Source organism: Rhinopithecus roxellana, chromosome 16 (genome assembly GCF_007565055.1).
Source record: "Rhinopithecus roxellana isolate Shanxi Qingling chromosome 16, ASM756505v1, whole genome shotgun sequence".
NCBI classification, from domain to species: domain Eukaryota; kingdom Metazoa; phylum Chordata; class Mammalia; order Primates; family Cercopithecidae; genus Rhinopithecus; species Rhinopithecus roxellana.
This window is the reverse complement of record NC_044564.1, coordinates 34,823,783-34,840,133: the sequence shown is the minus strand read 5'-3', so window position 1 is coordinate 34,840,133 and position 16,351 is coordinate 34,823,783. Positions and strand designations below refer to the sequence as shown.

The following is a 16,351-nucleotide window of genomic DNA, read 5'->3' as shown; positions in this document are numbered from 1 at the left end:
CTTTCTAGTTGGTGCTAGAGTGAAGGCCTTAGGGCTGCCAGGTGCAGTGGCTCATGACTGTAGTCCCACCACTCTCGAAAGCTGAGGCAGGTGGATCACTTGAGCCCAGGAGTTTGAGACCAGCCTGGGCCACATGTCGAAACCTCATCTCTACAAAAAAATACCAAAAAAAAAAAAAAAAAAAAAAAAATTGGCTGAGCTTGATGGCATGCACCTGTAGTCCCAGTTACTCGGGAGGCTGAGGTGGGAGAATCACCTGAGCCCAGGAGGTCGAGGTTGTAGTGAGCCATGATCACGCCACTGCATTCCTACCTGGGGGACAGAGTGAAACCCTGTCTCTAAATAAATAAATAAATAAATAAATAAATAAATAAATAAATGCCTTTAGGGCTATTGGGATGGAATAAATGTATTTTGTATGTGAGAAGGATATGAACTGGGGGTGGGGGAGGCATAGAAGCAGAATGCTATGGTTTGAATGTGTGCTCCACAAAGCATGTGTTGAAAACTGAATCTCAAGTGCAACAGTGTTGGGAGGTGGGGCCCAAAAGGAGGTGTTTAGGTCATAAAGGCTCCACACTTATAAATAAATTAGTGCCAATTATAGAGGGCTTGAGGCTGCAAGTTCAATCTCACATGCACTCTCTTGCCCTACTGCCTTCCACCATAGGATAATGCAGCAAGAAGGCCCTTACAAGATGCCAGCACCTTGATATTAGACTCCCCAGCCTTCAGAACTATGAGAAATAAATTTCTTTTCTTTATAAATTACTCAGTCTGTGGAATTGTGTTATATCAACACAAAATGGACTAAGACATTAAGGAAAGGATGCTTAACAGGCAAACATGGATGCTTCCTTCAACTAACCACTGTAGCCCCTTGCACATTGTTTAATCAAAACCCATCCAGTTGAAGTTTAGGGCCGGCAACTAATTAGGTTATTTATAAGGAATGTAAGTTATGTATATACACCTATATAAAACTGCATCTTAAAATTTTCAACTTTTGTCATAAAGAATCTAACGAAAAGGACAAATTCATCTTCAATTAAAATACAGCTCATTCAGCTAGCTGCCTTAGCACCTAGACATATGGACCTGCTCCATAAAGTGTTTCAAGAATCACTGAGTGAGTCACTGACTAATTAGTTGCTGATAAATGAGAGATTAGGGGAGACCCTCCTTAGAGGCAAATGATATAGAAGTTACGGTCCACCAGTCTAAGAATGCAAACTATACTAGGAGAGCTAAAATGGGCAGGAAAGGGAATTTCCTGTACCTGTCCCCAATTATGGTTATTTAAGCTCACTAGAAGATCAGAGCACAGTGATGCAAGTCTGCAAAACCAGGGCTGACATCCGACATAGCCTCAGTTTCTGAATGCTTTGGTCTGACCCTGCAGATATAACAGTTGCAGATAACAAAAATATCATTTTGGAATATAGTAGAACATTCCTCTAAAGGGGTCACCTATTGTCAGTTTCTAATTCAGCTAAGAGGTTTTGGCTCATGAAGATGTTTCCTGCAGTTGAGAAGCTCCATGCTCAGGTGGCAGTAGGGTATCTTGATCACCTTTTTCAAAGTGACGCTTTGTTCTGGTTAAAATCAATTTCAGCTGTGGGCATTCCTTTATGCGTTCATGTATTTGTTTTTTTTATTGACGGGATTTGGGAGAGGCGCAGAGGAAGGAGCTTCCTTTCTCAGACACCAGAGCTAAGAAGACACGAAGAGACATGACTCTAGGAAAACTGATCTCAATCTTGGCCGTATACTGTATTACGATTATCTGGGAAGCTCAAAACAAACAAAAAATATCAAGTTCAGTTTGAACTCTGGAAGTGGGACCCTGGTATCTAAATGCTCTAAAAGCTCCCCAAATAATTCTAATGGATGGCAGGTGCTGCCAGAATTAGGAACCATTGCTTTAGACTTTTCTAGCACGGTTTCCTTGTAGGTCATTAGTTTTGTGGCATTCTCTCCAGGAGGTACCGCCTCACAGGGCTTCTCAAACATCAGTGCGCCTGAGCGTCACCTGAGGCGCTGTTTTAAATGCAGCTGCCCAGGCTAGAAGATCACACCCGAAGGCGTCCGGAAATCTTCACTTTTTCGGTTGCTAGTAGTGGAAGGGTCACAGACCAAACACTAAGGCCTGAGCGGTGACAACCGAAGCGAGATGATGGTCAACAGGGAATACCTAGTGGGAGAAGAAAGACAATTTTGTGAGTATAAATCCCCTAAAAACCTGTTTTTCGTTCGCTTCCTTTTCTGGGCAGTTTTGACCCAGACGACTTTATAAAGAAGGTAACGTGAGTGTGGCGCTGGGTGTGGTTAGCTGTTCGGGAACATTCCCTCTGGGTGGAACGTGGGATGGGGTTTCCCCCAGGTACCCTTTCCCCACCGCCGCTTCCCCGCTCCGCGCCGCTGCTCAGGAGCCGTCTCCCGCGTCGGAAGGGGCTCTAGGGTGGCCCAGGGGAGGGGCAACGCCCAGCGGCGAGCAGGGGGCTCACGCTGGCGTTCCTGCTCCTGCCGAGTGGGGGCCGCTGGCCGGGGCGCGTGCACCGTGAAGCCGGGAGTCCGCGCGGCCCCGGCGGTCCCGGCGGCCCCGGCCTCGCCTCTCTGCGCTCGCGGCGCCGCCTCCTCCCTTCGAGCCACCGGCGCTGCCCGGGGGCGGGGCCTCGCAGCTGCGGAGGCCGGGGACGCGGCGGCTCTGGACGCTGAGGCGCCGGGCGCACCGCGCGGAGCCGGCCGGAGCGCGAGGCCAGCAGCGGTGGGAGAGCGGCCCGGGTGGCCTCGTAGCGGAGCCCCGCATCGCCGAGTGGCGGCCGGAGCCGCGGAAGAGGTGAGTGGGCGGCGCACAGCCCCAGGCCGCCCGAACCGGGGTTCCTCGTTTTCTCCCTCCTTTGCCCCGGCCCCGTGCCCCGCGCCCCGAGACCTCGCGTCGGTCCCCGGACCCTCGCTGCGGCTTGCGCCGGGGCTCCAGCCTTCGCTGGCTGCTCTCGGGGCTGGCCCCGCACCTTCCTTCACCGAGCAGCCCGTGGCCGCCCGGGCCCCTCGGCTCGCTCCCCAAGGCCAGGCGCGCGGCCCCCTGGCCCTGCGATGAGGGGCCTCGCGAGGATTCCCTGCCCTGCAGTTTCAGGCGATGCGGGGCCTTTCTTTTTGTTCTGAGCTTTGTCACGCGCGTCGGCATCCAAAGTCAAAAGCGTGCACCCCCAAAGTCGTACTAGTTCCAGTTCTGCGGCGTGATTTGCACGAGGCGCGGAGGGCTGGCCGAGCCGCGAGCCTCTCGGCTCCCGCCTCCTCTTCCTCCCCTCCAACCCCAGGCGCGCTTCCGCCGCCCTGGGGTCCATGTTGTCGCGGAGCCTCCTGGCTAGTGACCCCGGAGCTTGGCGCCGGGTCCTCCCGCTGCGCGGCCAGAGCGCAGCTGCAGCCGGTTCTGGCGGATGCTCGAGGTTTTCCCGCATACCTGTTTCCACCTTTGCCAGCGTGGAGGATCCACACAACTTTGCCCTGCTTTAAAAATCATATCCTGTTTAATATTTTTAATGACTTGCTTTTAAGAAGCAAAATGTGAATAACAATTTTGATGAATTTTTTAAGCAAAATTTCAGAATTATTATATTTGAAATGGACAATTTCAGATGTCCCATAGCCAGATTTGCAAAACTAAACTTGTGTGACTTTCACGGTTTTGAGGTTTCCTTTGTCTGATTTGGGGTCCCTAGGCCCTACATTATGCAAATTATTGAACATTTCTAGGACTGAGTTAGTGAGATATGCAGTAACCTGATGAAGTGTTTAGCGGCGCTTGAGTGGCTTTGTTTAGCTCATGGCCATCAGATTGGCTCAAATCTCAGTTTTAGTATTTCTGAATTTTGGTGGGCATGGGACAATCTCTTGTCAGTTTTTGTGGTTCTCCAAAGGCATCCTAGCTTCTTCCAGTTGTGTTATAAAAGATGAAGCTAAGCTCATGCTATTGGAAAGAATACTTTTACTTTCTTTCTAAATAGAAACTAGTAACTTGCTAAGACTTACTGTTTTTAGGCCACTCAATTCTTAAGGTGTCAGTGAACAAAAATAAATTGAATTATTAGGATGTTTATAGAAAAGAGATTAGCTTTAAAGATACATTTTGTTCTCCTATGGAGAGGTTATCCAGTTTTCACATTTTTTTTAAGTTGGTTTTACAGGAAAATGAAAGAAATGAGAGGAAAGGAGTGCTGAGGGTGGGGCCAGGAAATTGTGGTGACTTGGATATTAGGGGCCAAAGATCCCATTTGCTTCCTAATTCCTGGTTTAGGTTCAGTTATTGATGGGAAATGAAAATATTTTGCATTTACATTCCACCCGCTGCTGCTGTTGTTGAGGGCTGGGCAGAAACAACAGTTAGGACAGCTGACCATAGCAGGCCTGGGGCTACTTGGGTTTGTATATATGGCCACCTTCCCCAGAAGGAGGGAACTGCTACCCTTATCCTGTGAAAGTGCTAGCTAGCTTTCTGCATTGGAAGTACGGAGGGCAGAACCTGGGGAAAATGCGTCTGTGTGATCAGCAGGAAGGGTGGAGCATCGCTTTAGGCAGGTGTGCTGAGAGGAGACAGGTGTCAGTTGATGGGTACTATTGCTGCAAGGGAACTTGAAGGCAGCGTGGTCCCTGAGGTCCAGCCCCATTTCTCAAAGGACCTGGGGTGGCCACTGGGGGCGGGGGAGCGGTGTTCCCTGCCTCTGGTTTAAATTCTGCAGCATTATTGTTATTACTTGTTTTTTCTTAAAAGAAAAAAAAAATAAGTTGCCCAGTGAAAAACTTATTTCAGTGGTCTAATGTGAGAAACAACATTCGTAATTGGGATTTTTTAAAAGCAGTTCTGTTTTTGTAAAACAAAATTTTTAAAACATTTGTAAAAAAGTGGAACAGAAGGAATGGTCCTACTATGCTTTTGCTCTCACCTTAGAAAAGGGCGAATGATATTTCACTTGCTCCCCAAAAACTGTTCTTAAAGATCATGGTGTTTTTCTGGACTTTTCAAGTTATTGATGAAGTTACATTAAAAGAGAGACTTGTCTCCAAACTTATGAAGTGTTTCTTAAATCTCGAGGGAGTCTTTCTTTCACACGGATATTTCTCACACTTTCAGGAAAAAGAAAAGTCCATGCCTTTTCAGATTTTTACATTTTGATCTTATTTTCCTTTAAAACCCTTAAGCGCTTTATTAATAGGACTTCCCCTTGCTAAGATTTTGAAGATTAGTGCCTGACAGAAAAAAGTACATATATGAATACTATATAATATGATTATAGTTGTTTATATTGTAATTTGCTATCGTTTCCCAACTTTTTTGATGTTTCTCAGTAATAAAAAAAAGTTCTTAACACCCTCCTTTAAGTGCATTTGTTGCTTAGGAAAAACTACATGTATTTGCTGTTACAGTTATATTGTATCTCAAGGCCCAATATACACATAGGGCTGGATTTGTTGTTAATGACATTAGAGGTAGAAACCCTATTTAAAATACTTTCTCTGAATTTAAGTATTTTGGCCTGTGTCTTGTCAGATCTGATTACATCAGCATGGTTTCTACTTCATGAGGTAACTCATGCAAGGCTGGCTCAATGCAGAGCTTTGCTCAAGGTCTTCTGCTCTCCTGTGTTTGCATTTATTAGTAAAATAAACAGACCTCTGATTTGGTAGGTCTGGGGTGGGCCACAAAATGTGCAGTTCTAACAAATTCCAAGGTAATGCTGATGCTGCTAATATGGGGACCACCCTTTAAGAACCATTGAACTACAGCAGGAGCTAGCAACCTGTTTCTGAAAAGGACCAGATAACTATTTTAGGTGTTGCAGACACTATGGTCCCTGTCACAACTTCTCAGCTCTGCTCTTATAGCCCAATAGCCACAGGCAATATGTAAATGAATGGCATGGTCTGTCCAATAAAAATGGATACGAAGTTTAATTCATGTGAAATGTGAAGGGGCAGTGGTTCTGTTCCAATACAAAAACTTTATGGTTTCACCATATGGTCGATCTGAAGTTTAATTTACCAGTATTCATTAATTTCATGTGTCAGGGAGAGAGCCTTTTGGGTCCAACCAAAAAAAAAAAAAAAAAAAAAAATCTGTTGAGCTATTATCATGTGGTGTGTACTTTATTGCCACTGTAATTTTTAATCCTAACAACAAAAGGTTTTACAGATTTAAAGTCTCATATCACTGTATCCTAGAACATGGGGACAGGAGTAAGCCTACTTCAGTGGACTTTTACAAGGATTGAATAAGATACAGAGAGGCAGATTATACAACTCACCAAAATTTGTGCAAATAATAAGCTAGGATTAAAACTCCCTTTGACCTGACCCCCATCAGTGCTCTTTTCCTAAGCCATACTGCCTCAACAGTTCCGCTAAGGAAGCACTCAAAATAACGGGTAGCTAAACTGACATCTGATACCACTTCATGGTGTCCAGATTCTCCAAGGAGCAGTGAACCAGGAGTCACCTGCTGGGTCAATCTCCATCCCTCTAACAGTAGGTCTGTGTGGGGGTTGGGAAACACTGCAAATTTCAGCTGGTTCTCAGTTCTTCTTGGTTTTCAGCCCTGCTGGGCTCTTTTGGGTCTTCCCCATGCTCACATAATCTTCCAGTCAGCCAGGAATATGTGGAGAATTTCTTAGCCCTTTGAAGCACTCTCTCATGAAATAGTAATATTTTAACTTTCTTCAACCATTGAAAATGTAAAAACTGGCTGGGTGCGGTGGCTCACGCCTGTAATCCCAGCACTTTGGGAGGCTGAGGTGGGCACATCACTTGAAGTTAGGAGTTCGAGACCAGCCTTGCCAACATGGTGAAACCCCATCTCTACTTAAAAAAAAAAAAGGAAAATACAAAAATTAGCTGGGCATGGTGGCATGTGCCTATAATCCCAGCTACCTGGGAGGTTAAGGCATTTGAATCCCAGCTACCTGGGAGGTTGAGGCATTCGAATCCCAGCCACCTGGGAGGTTGAGGCATTTGAACCCAGGAGGGGAAGGTTACAGTAAGCTGAAATTGTGCCACTGCACTCCAGCCTGGGTGACAGAGCTTGCCTTCGTCTCAATAAAAGAAAAAAAAAAGTAAAAACTATTTTTAATTGTGGGCAGTGTACAAAAATAGATGCCTGGCAGGATTGGGCCCTTGGGCTGCAGTTTGTGACTCCTGAACTCAAGGAAAAATTGAGCTCCTACGAAGATGTATTCTTTTTTTTTTTTTTTTTTTTTTGAGACAGTTTTGGTTTTGTTGCCCGGGCTGGAGTGCAATGGTGCAATCTAAGCTCACCGAAACCTCGGCCTCCCAGGTTCAAGTGATTCTCCTGCCTCAGCCTCCCAACTAGCTGGGATTACAGGCATGCACCACCACCCCTGGCTAATTTTGTATTTTTAGTAGAGACAGGGTTTCTCCATGTTGGTCAGGCTTGTCTCGAACTCTCGACCTCAGGTGATCTGCCTGCCTTGGCCTCCCAAAGTGCTGGGATTACAGGCGTGAGCCACCATGCCTGTTATTCTTTTCTAAATATTTTTTTGTAGAGACAGAGTCTCCCCGCATAACATTGACCAATCTGGTCTCGAATTCCTGGGCTCAAGTGATCCTCATGCCTCAGCCTCCCAAAGTGCTAAATGCAGACATGAGCCACCATGCTGGCTCCAGGATATATTCTTGACGGTGGGTGGCCTTTCTTCAGAAAATTTCAAAACAGGAAGAATTTGGTTCTCTAGTTCATTTTCATTCATCTACCTCGCTTTTTGGTGTTTCTACCACCTACCACTATACATTGATTTTAAAAGTTTTCATCTTTAGACACTGTCAGCTTCCAGCATTGGGGAAAAGATAGTGTTCATTTTGGGGAAGTGAGAGGAAGAGATTCTGTGTATTTCCTAGTAAGTTTTTAAAGCAATTTAAGCAGAACACAGTGACCTTGGTCATTTAATCCCAATGGGTTAGAGGCAGAGTTGACAAACTTTGTCTAAATGGTCAGATGGTAAATGTTTAATCCTCATAATACCCTATGGGCAGAGTTGGTCTGTGGGTAGGTCTCTGTCTCAACTATTTCAGTTCTACTTTGTAGCCAGAAAGCAACCATAGGCAGTATTTATGGCTGTGTACAGTACAACTTCAGGAAAAAAACAGGCCCGGATATGGCCTGTGGGCCATAGTTTGCTCACCCTTGGTTTAGAGACATTCTTGGGACAGGGTGGAATATTTCCAAGCCATCAGAAAACTTGGTGACTGATTCTTTCCCGGACTCCAGGCTGCGCCTGGGTGTGCTCAGGTCTGTTTGCTCATTGCAGTGACTTCTGAACCTCTGCTGAGCCACTGGGGCCGTTCCTCTGAGAAGGAATAGAGGTGTGGCTCCACCAGTGTTAGAAGAAGCCCAGTTTCTGCACTGGTTGACGTTGGTCAAACATGCTAATCTGACCTGATTGCTCCTATATATTTGCTCTTCTGATTAGAAGTCCTATATGAAAATAAGGAAATGTTAAACATATTTAACTAGGAGGGTCGGGGGCTTGTGTATTTGGCATGTTGTACATTTTCATATGCCTTTTTTTTCTTTTTAAAAAGTGGTTAGAAGTCTTTGTTAAATTACAAACATTTTGTCTTACAAGCAAATAATAATTTTAACCAGTAGGTTGAAATTTTAAATTAATTAAACCAGTAGGTAAGAATATGCAGTTTTTTCTTTTCTGATTTATTCAGTGATTTTTTTTTTTTTTGGAGACAGAAATCTCTCTGTGTCGTCCAGGCTGGAGTGCAGTGACGTGATCTCCGTCTCCTGGGTTCGAGCAATTCTCATGCCTTAGCCTCCCAAGTAGCTGGGATTACAGGTGTGTGCCACCACACCCAGATAATTTGGGGGGAGGGGTGTTTATTTTTGTTTTTTTGGAGCAGAGTCTTGCTGTGTCACCCAGGCGGGAGCGCATTGGCACAATCTCGGCTCACAGGAACCTCTGCCTCCCAAGTTCAAGCGATTCTCCTGCCTCAGCCTCCAAGTAGCTGGGATTACAGGCACATACCACCATGCCTGGCTAATTGTATTTTTAGTAGAGACAGGGTTTTGATATGCTGGCCAGGCTGGCCTCAAATTCCTGACCTCAGGTGATCTGCTTGCCTTGGCCTCCCAAAGTGCTGGGATTACAGGCGTGAGCCACTGCACACACCCAGCCTATCAAGTGATTTTTAATGCAAAAACACACCACTTGTTTTCATTTTGGGAAAGCCTGGTGCCTCACAGAGTTTAGATGATTTAAGTTAATCATTTTCAGTATGTTGGAAGCTTATAATCAAGTATGAGACAAACATTCTGAAGCTTAAATGAAAATGAATATTAAATTAATACATCTGTTTGACACAGTATATCACTCACCCACTTCCGTCTCATCCCCAATCCAGATAAATTCTAACGTGGGAGAAGGGAGAGTGTCTGATGTGTTTGACCACCGTAAACTCTGCGTCTGAGTTCTGCCCTCGGCCTTCATCAATCTTGATCATTTCTCGCCAGTATCTGTCCCTCATCCTTCAGCAGCAAGAGTTTCTACACTTCTGGAAGCCTGTGAGGAAGCCCCTTGCAGGCCTGAAGGCTGATTGTGTTACCTCCCTTCCTCGTGTCACTGCTTACCTGGGCAGCCCTGCTCCCATTGGGAGCCCAGGGCTCTCCTAAGAGTGCTGTCTAGACAGCTGGCACGAGACAGTGCCAGCCAAGCACTGGGTGATCGTGAGGGGCTTCCAGGATGGTACAACTTCCAGGACTGTTTGAGGTTTGGCTTCCTCAAACCTTTTTCATAATATGGTCCTGATCTGGGACGTCCACTGCTGGAGTGGCATCAGTAGGTCAGCCCCAGGTAATGGCAGGCACTGCTGTTTAGTTGGTGGCAGAGTCAGGAGAAGGAGAGAGGAGGGCTGGTTGCTATAAAGTAGAATGGTTACGGAAGGAAAACATGCATCACTGTTGCCTCATAAAGTGGAAGAAAGATTGACTCTAGAAATGATTTGTTATTCTACTTTCCATCCCTAATAATTGTCAACATTTGTTGAGCAATTACTATGTGCCAAATGTAGCTCTAAGCGCTTCTCACTTAACTCACTGAATCCTCATAAAAACCTTGTGAGCAGGACAGCAAGGCACAGGCAGGTCCTGTGTCCCCTGAGTGGTAGAGCCAGGGTCAGACATGGCTGTGGGATTCCAGTCTGTGCTCTTAACACCACCCTGAGCTGCCTGATGTGAATACAGCACCTGACTCATGGTAGCTGCTCAATAAATTTTTTATTGGCTGTCTAAAGGAAAGAGAATATTAAATGATTATCTGTACACTTCCCTTGAAGTGAGAATCGAGTTTATTTTCTGCTTTCAAACTTATGCCCCACCCACTGACTTACATCTACTAGAATAACAAAAGGCCTTGCAAGGGTCATATCTGAAAGTATTTTGTTAAGCCATGTGCGGCGGTGTGTGCGTATGGTCCCATCTACTCGGAGACTGAGGTGTGAGGATTGCTTGGGTCCGGGAGTTCGAGGCTGCAGTGAGCCATGATCGTACCACTGCACTCCAGCCTGGGCGACAAAGCAAGACTCCATCTCTTAAAAAAAAAAAAAAAAAAAAGTCTATTATTAGAAAATTTAGTATATAACAGATAGTTGTTCAAAGCAGTAGGTGAAAATAGATTATTCAGTAAAGGTCGCTGGCAGAACTGGCTTGTCACTACAGGAAGAAAAAAGCTGCATTTTTTGTATTTCTTTACGTCTGCAATATTTATATTTCCTTACTCATATCAAAAAGGAATTTTAAATGGACGAACAATTTAAACGTGAATAGGAAACTACATTGGAAAAAAAATGTGGGTAAGTGTGTTTATAGACTTAGAGTAGGAAATGCCCTTCTAAATATAACAACAATCGAGAAGTAATAAAAGATTGACAAGATTAGGTTATTTAAAACAACAGAGTGACTGGCGAGATGGCCAAATAGGAAGAGTTCTGGTCTGCAGCTCCCAGCGAGATCAACACAGAAGACAGGTGATTTCTGCATTTCCAACTGAGGTACCTGGCTCATCTCACTGGAACTGGTTAGATGATGGGCGCAGCCCACGGAGGGTGAGCCGAAGCAGTGTGGAGCATCGCCTTATCTGGTAAGTGCAAGGGTTTGGGGAACTCCTCCCCTAGCCAAGGGAAGCTGTGAGGGACTGTGCCGTGAGGGACAGTGCACTCTGGCCCAGATACTGTGCTTTTCCCACGATCTTCGCAACCTGCAGACCAGGAGATTCCCCAGGTGCCTACACCACCAGGGCCCTGGATTTCGAGCACAAAAGTGGGCGGCCGTTTGGGCAAACACTGAGCTAGCTGCAGGAGTTTTTTTTTTTTTTTCTCCATACCCCAGTGGCATCTGGAATGCCAGTGAGACGGAACCATCCACTTCCCTGGAAAGGGGCCTGAAGCCAGGGAGCCAAGTGGTCTAACTCATTGGATCCCACCCCCACAGAGCCCAGCAAGCTAAGATCCACTGGCTTGAAAGTCTTGCTGCCACCAAAGCAGTCTGAAGTTGCCTGGGATGCTTGAGCTTGGTTGGCGGGGGCGGGGGCATCTGTCGTTACTGAGGCTGGAGTAGGTGATTTTCTCCTCACAGTGTAAAGAAAGCTGCCAGTTCGAACTGGGTGGAGCCCACCACAGCTCGGCAAAGCCACTGTGGCCAGACTGCCTCTCTAGATTCCTCCTCTCTGGGCAAGGCATCACTGAAAGAAAGGCAACAGCCCCAGTGTTATAGATAAAACTCCCATCTCCCTGAGACAGAGCACCTGGGGGAAGCGGTAGCTCTGGGCACAGCTTCAGCAGACTTAAATGTTCCTGCCTGCCAGCTCTGAAGAGAGCGGTAGATCTCTCAGCACAGGGCTCGAGGTCTGCTAAGGGACAGACTGCCTCTTCAAGTGGGTCCCTGACGCCTCTGCCTCCTGACTGGGAGATACCTCCTAGCAGGGGTTGACAGCTCACCTCATACAGAAGAGCTCTGGCTGTCATCTAGTGAGTGGGTGCCCCTCTGCGACAAAGCTTCCAGAGGAAGGAACAGGCAGCAATCTTTGCTGTTCTGATGCCTCCGCTGGTGATACCCTGGCAAACAGGGTCTGGAGTAGACCTGCAGCAGAGGGGCCTGACTGTTAGAAGGAAAACTAACAGAAAGGAAAAGCATCAACAAAAAGGATGTCCACACAGAAACCCCATCCGAAGGTCACCAATATCAAAGACCAAAGGTAGATACATCCATGAAGATTTGGAAAAACCTGCATAAAAAGGTTGAAAATTCCAAAAACCAGAATGCCTCTTCTCCTCCAAAGGATCACAGCACCTCACCAGCAAGGGAACAAAACTGGATGGCGAATGAGTTTGATGAACTGACAGAAGCAGGCTTCAGAAGGTGGGTAATAACAAACTCCTCTGAGTGAAACGGGCATGTTCTAACCCAATGCAAAGAAGCTAAGAACCTTGAAAAAAGTTTAGAGGAATTGCTAACTAGAATAACCAGTTTAGAGAAGAACATAAATGACCTGATGGAACTGAAAAACACAGCATGAGAACTCGGTGAAACATACACAAATATCAATAGCCAAATCGATCAAGTGGAAGAAACAATATCAGAGATTGACATCAACTTAATGGAATAAAGTGTAAAGACAAGATTAGAGAAAAAAGAATGAAAAGGAATGAACAAAGCCTCCAACAAATATGGGACTATGTGAAAAGACCAAACCTACATTTGACCTGGTGTACCTGAAAGTGACGGGGAGAATGGAACCAAGGTGGAAAACACTCTTCAGGATATTATCCAGGAGAAATTCCTCTACCTAGCAAGACAGGCCAACATTCAAATTCAGGAAGTGCAGAGGACACCATAAAGATACTCCTCAAGAAGAGCAATCTGAAGACACATACATAATTGTCAGATTCACCAAGGTTGAAATGAAGGAAAAAATGTTAAGGGCAGCCAGAGAAAAAGGTTAGGTTACCCACAAAGGGAAGCCCATCAGACTAACAGCACATCTCTCTGCAGAAACCCTATAAGCCAGAAGAGAGTGGGGGCCAATATTCAACATTCTTAAAGAATTTTCAACCCAGAATTTCAGTGCAGCCAAACTAAGCTTCATAAGCGAAGGAAAAGTAAAATCCTTTACAGACAAGCAAATGCTGAGAGATTTTGTCACTACCAGGCCTGCCTTACAAGAGCTCTTAAAGGAAGCACTAAATATGGAAAGGAAAAACCAGTACCAGCCACTGGAAAAGCATACCAAATTGTAAAGACCATCGACGCTATGAAGACATTGCATCAACTAACAGACAAAATAACTGGCTAGCATCATAATGACAGGATCAAATTCACATATGACAATATTAACCTTAAATGTAAATGGGCTAAATGCCCCAATTAAAAGACTGGCAAATTGGATGAAGAGTCAGGACCCATTGGTATGCTGTATTCAGGAGACACATCTCACATGCAGAGACACACATAGGCTCAACATAAAGGGTTGGAAGAATATTTACGAAGCAAACAGAAAGTAAAATAAAACCAGGGGTTGCAATCCTAGTCTCTGAAAAAACAGACTTTAAACCAACAAAGATTTAAAAAAAAAAGGGGGGGGCATTACATAATGGTAAAGGGATCAACACAACAAGAAGAGCTAGCACCCAATACAGGAGCACCCAGATTCATAAAGCAAGTTTTTTTTTTTTTTTTTTTTTTTTTTTGGTCCTTTGAGATGGAGTCTCACTCTGAGTGTCACCCAGGCTGGAGTGCAGTGGCACGATCTCAGCTCACTGCAAGCTCCGCCTCCCGGGTTTATGCCATTCTCCTGCCTCAGTCTCCCAAGTAGCTGGGACTACAGGTGCCCGCCACCACGCCTGGCTAATTTTTTGTAATTTTAGTAGAGATGGGGTTTCACCATGTTAGACAGGATGGTCTCTATCTCCTGACCTCGTGATCTGCCTGCCTCAGCCTCCCAAAGTGCTGGGATTACAGGCGTGAGCCACTGCACCCGGCCCCATTAAGCAAGTTCTTAGAGACCTACAGAGAGAGAGAGACTTAGACTTTTTCGCAATAATGGTGGGGGAAGTTAACACCCCACTGTCAATATTAGATCAATGAGACAGAAAATTAACAAGGATATTCAGGACTTGAACTCAGCTCTGGACCAAGCGGACCTAATAGACATCTACAAAACTCTCCACCCCAAATCAACAGAGTATACATTCTTCTCAGCACCACATCTTACTTATTCTAAAATTGACCACGTAATTGGAAGTAAAACAATCCCCAGCAAATGCAAAAGAATGGAAATCATAGCAAACACTCTCTCAGACCACAGTGCAATCAAATTAGAACTCAGGATTAAGAAACTCGCTCAAAACCACACAACTACATGGAAACTGAACAACCTGCTCCTGAATGACTGATGGGTGAATGACTGATGGGTAAATAACGAAACGAAGGCAGAAATAAATAAGTTCTTTGAAACCAATGAGAACAAAGACACAACGTACTAGAATCTTGGGGACACAGTGAAAGCAGTGTTTAGAGGGAAATTTGTAGCACTAAATGCCCACAGGAGAAAGTGGGAAAGATCTAAAATTGACACCCTAACATCACAATTAAAAGAACTAGAGAAGCAAGAACAAACAAATTCAAAACAGCAGAAAACAAGAAATAACTAAGAGCAGAACTGAAGGAGATAGAGACACGAAAAACCCTTCAAAAAAAAAAACAAAAAAAAACAAAAAAAACAAAAACAAAAACAAAACAGTGAATCCAGGAGCTGGCTTTTTGAAAAGATTAACAAAATAGACTGCTAGCCAAACTAATGAAGAAAAAAGAGAAGACTGAAATAGACACTAAAAAATGATAAAGGGGAGATCACCACTGATTCCACAGAAATACAAACTAAGAGAATACTATAAACACCCTTACGCAAATAAACTAGAAAATCTTGAAGAAATGGATAAATTCCTGGACACATCCACCCTCCCAAGACTAAACCAGGAAGAAGTCAAATCCCTGAATAGACCAATATCAAGTTCTGAAATTGAGGCAATAATTAATAGCCTACCAACCAAAAAAAACCCAGGACCAGACACAATCAGAGCTGAATTCTACCAGAGATACAAAGAGGAGCTACCATTCCTTCTGAAACTATTCCAAACAATAGAAAAAGGAGGACTCTTCCCTAACTCATTTTATGAGGCCAGCATCATCCTGATACCAAAACCTGGCCTAGAAACAAAGAAAATTTTAGAACAATATCCCTGATGAACATCGATGCAGAAATAATAAAATACTGGCAAACTGAATCCAGCAGCACATCAAAAAGCTTATCCACCACAATCAAGTCGGCTTCATCCCTGGGATGCAAGACTGGTTGAACATATGCAAATCAATAAACATAATCCATCACATAAACAGAACCAATGACAAAAACCACATGGTTCTCTCAATAGATGCAGAAAAGGCCTTTGACAAAATTCTACACCCCTTCATGCTAAAAACTCTGAATAAACTAGGTATTGATGAAATGTATCTCAAAATAATAAGAGCTATTTATGACAGACCTACAGCCAATATCATACTGAATGGGCAAAAGCTGGAAGCATTCCCTTTGAAAACTGTCACAAGACAAGGATGTCCTCTCTCACCAGTCCTATTCAACATGGTATTTGAAGTTCTGGCCAGGGCAATCAGGCAAGAGAAAGAAATAAAGGTATTCAAATAGGAAGAGAGGAAGTCATATTGTCTCTGTTTGCAGATGACATGATTGTATATTTAGAAAACCCCATCATCTCAGCCTAAAATCTCCTTAAGCTGATAAGCAACTTCAGCAAAGTCTTAGGATACAAAATCAATGTGCAAAAATCACAAGCATTCCTATACAGTGAAATAGACCAACAGAGAGCCAAATCATGAGTGAGCTCCCATTCACATATTGCTACAAGGAGAATAAAATACCTAGGAATCCAACTTACAAGGGATGTGAAGGACCTATTCAAGGAGAACTACAAACCACTGCTCAAGGAAGTAAGAGAGGACACAAACAAATGGAGAAACATCCCATGCTCACGGATAGGAAGAATCAATATCGTGAAAATGGCCATATTGCCCAAAGTAATTTATAGATTCATTGCTATCACCATCAAGCTACCATTGACTTTCTTCACAGAATTAAAAAAAAAAAACTACTTTAAATTTCCCATGGAACCAAAAAAGAGCTCATGTAGTCAAGACAATCCTAAGCAAAAAGACAAGCTGGAGGCATCGTGCTGCCTGACTTCAAACTATGCTACAAGGCTACAG

General features: G+C 44.5%; 1 protein-coding gene across 2 annotated transcripts in view; it reads left to right on the top strand.

Moving 5' to 3' along the window:
* The first annotated feature begins 2,042 nt into the window (after nt 1-2,042).
* The window catches only part of GOLM1 (golgi membrane protein 1), a 72,093-nt gene continuing 57,784 nt past the window's right edge, over nt 2,043-16,351 (top strand). Inside the window, exon 1 of one of the 2 annotated variants that reach the window (XM_030919294.1) lies at nt 2,043-2,219. The gene's annotated coding sequence lies outside the window, so the exon portion shown is untranslated. Of the gene's footprint in view, nt 2,220-2,696; nt 2,840-16,351 lie in introns of those variants that run through there. The other variant, XM_030919295.1, reaches the window with a different exon arrangement.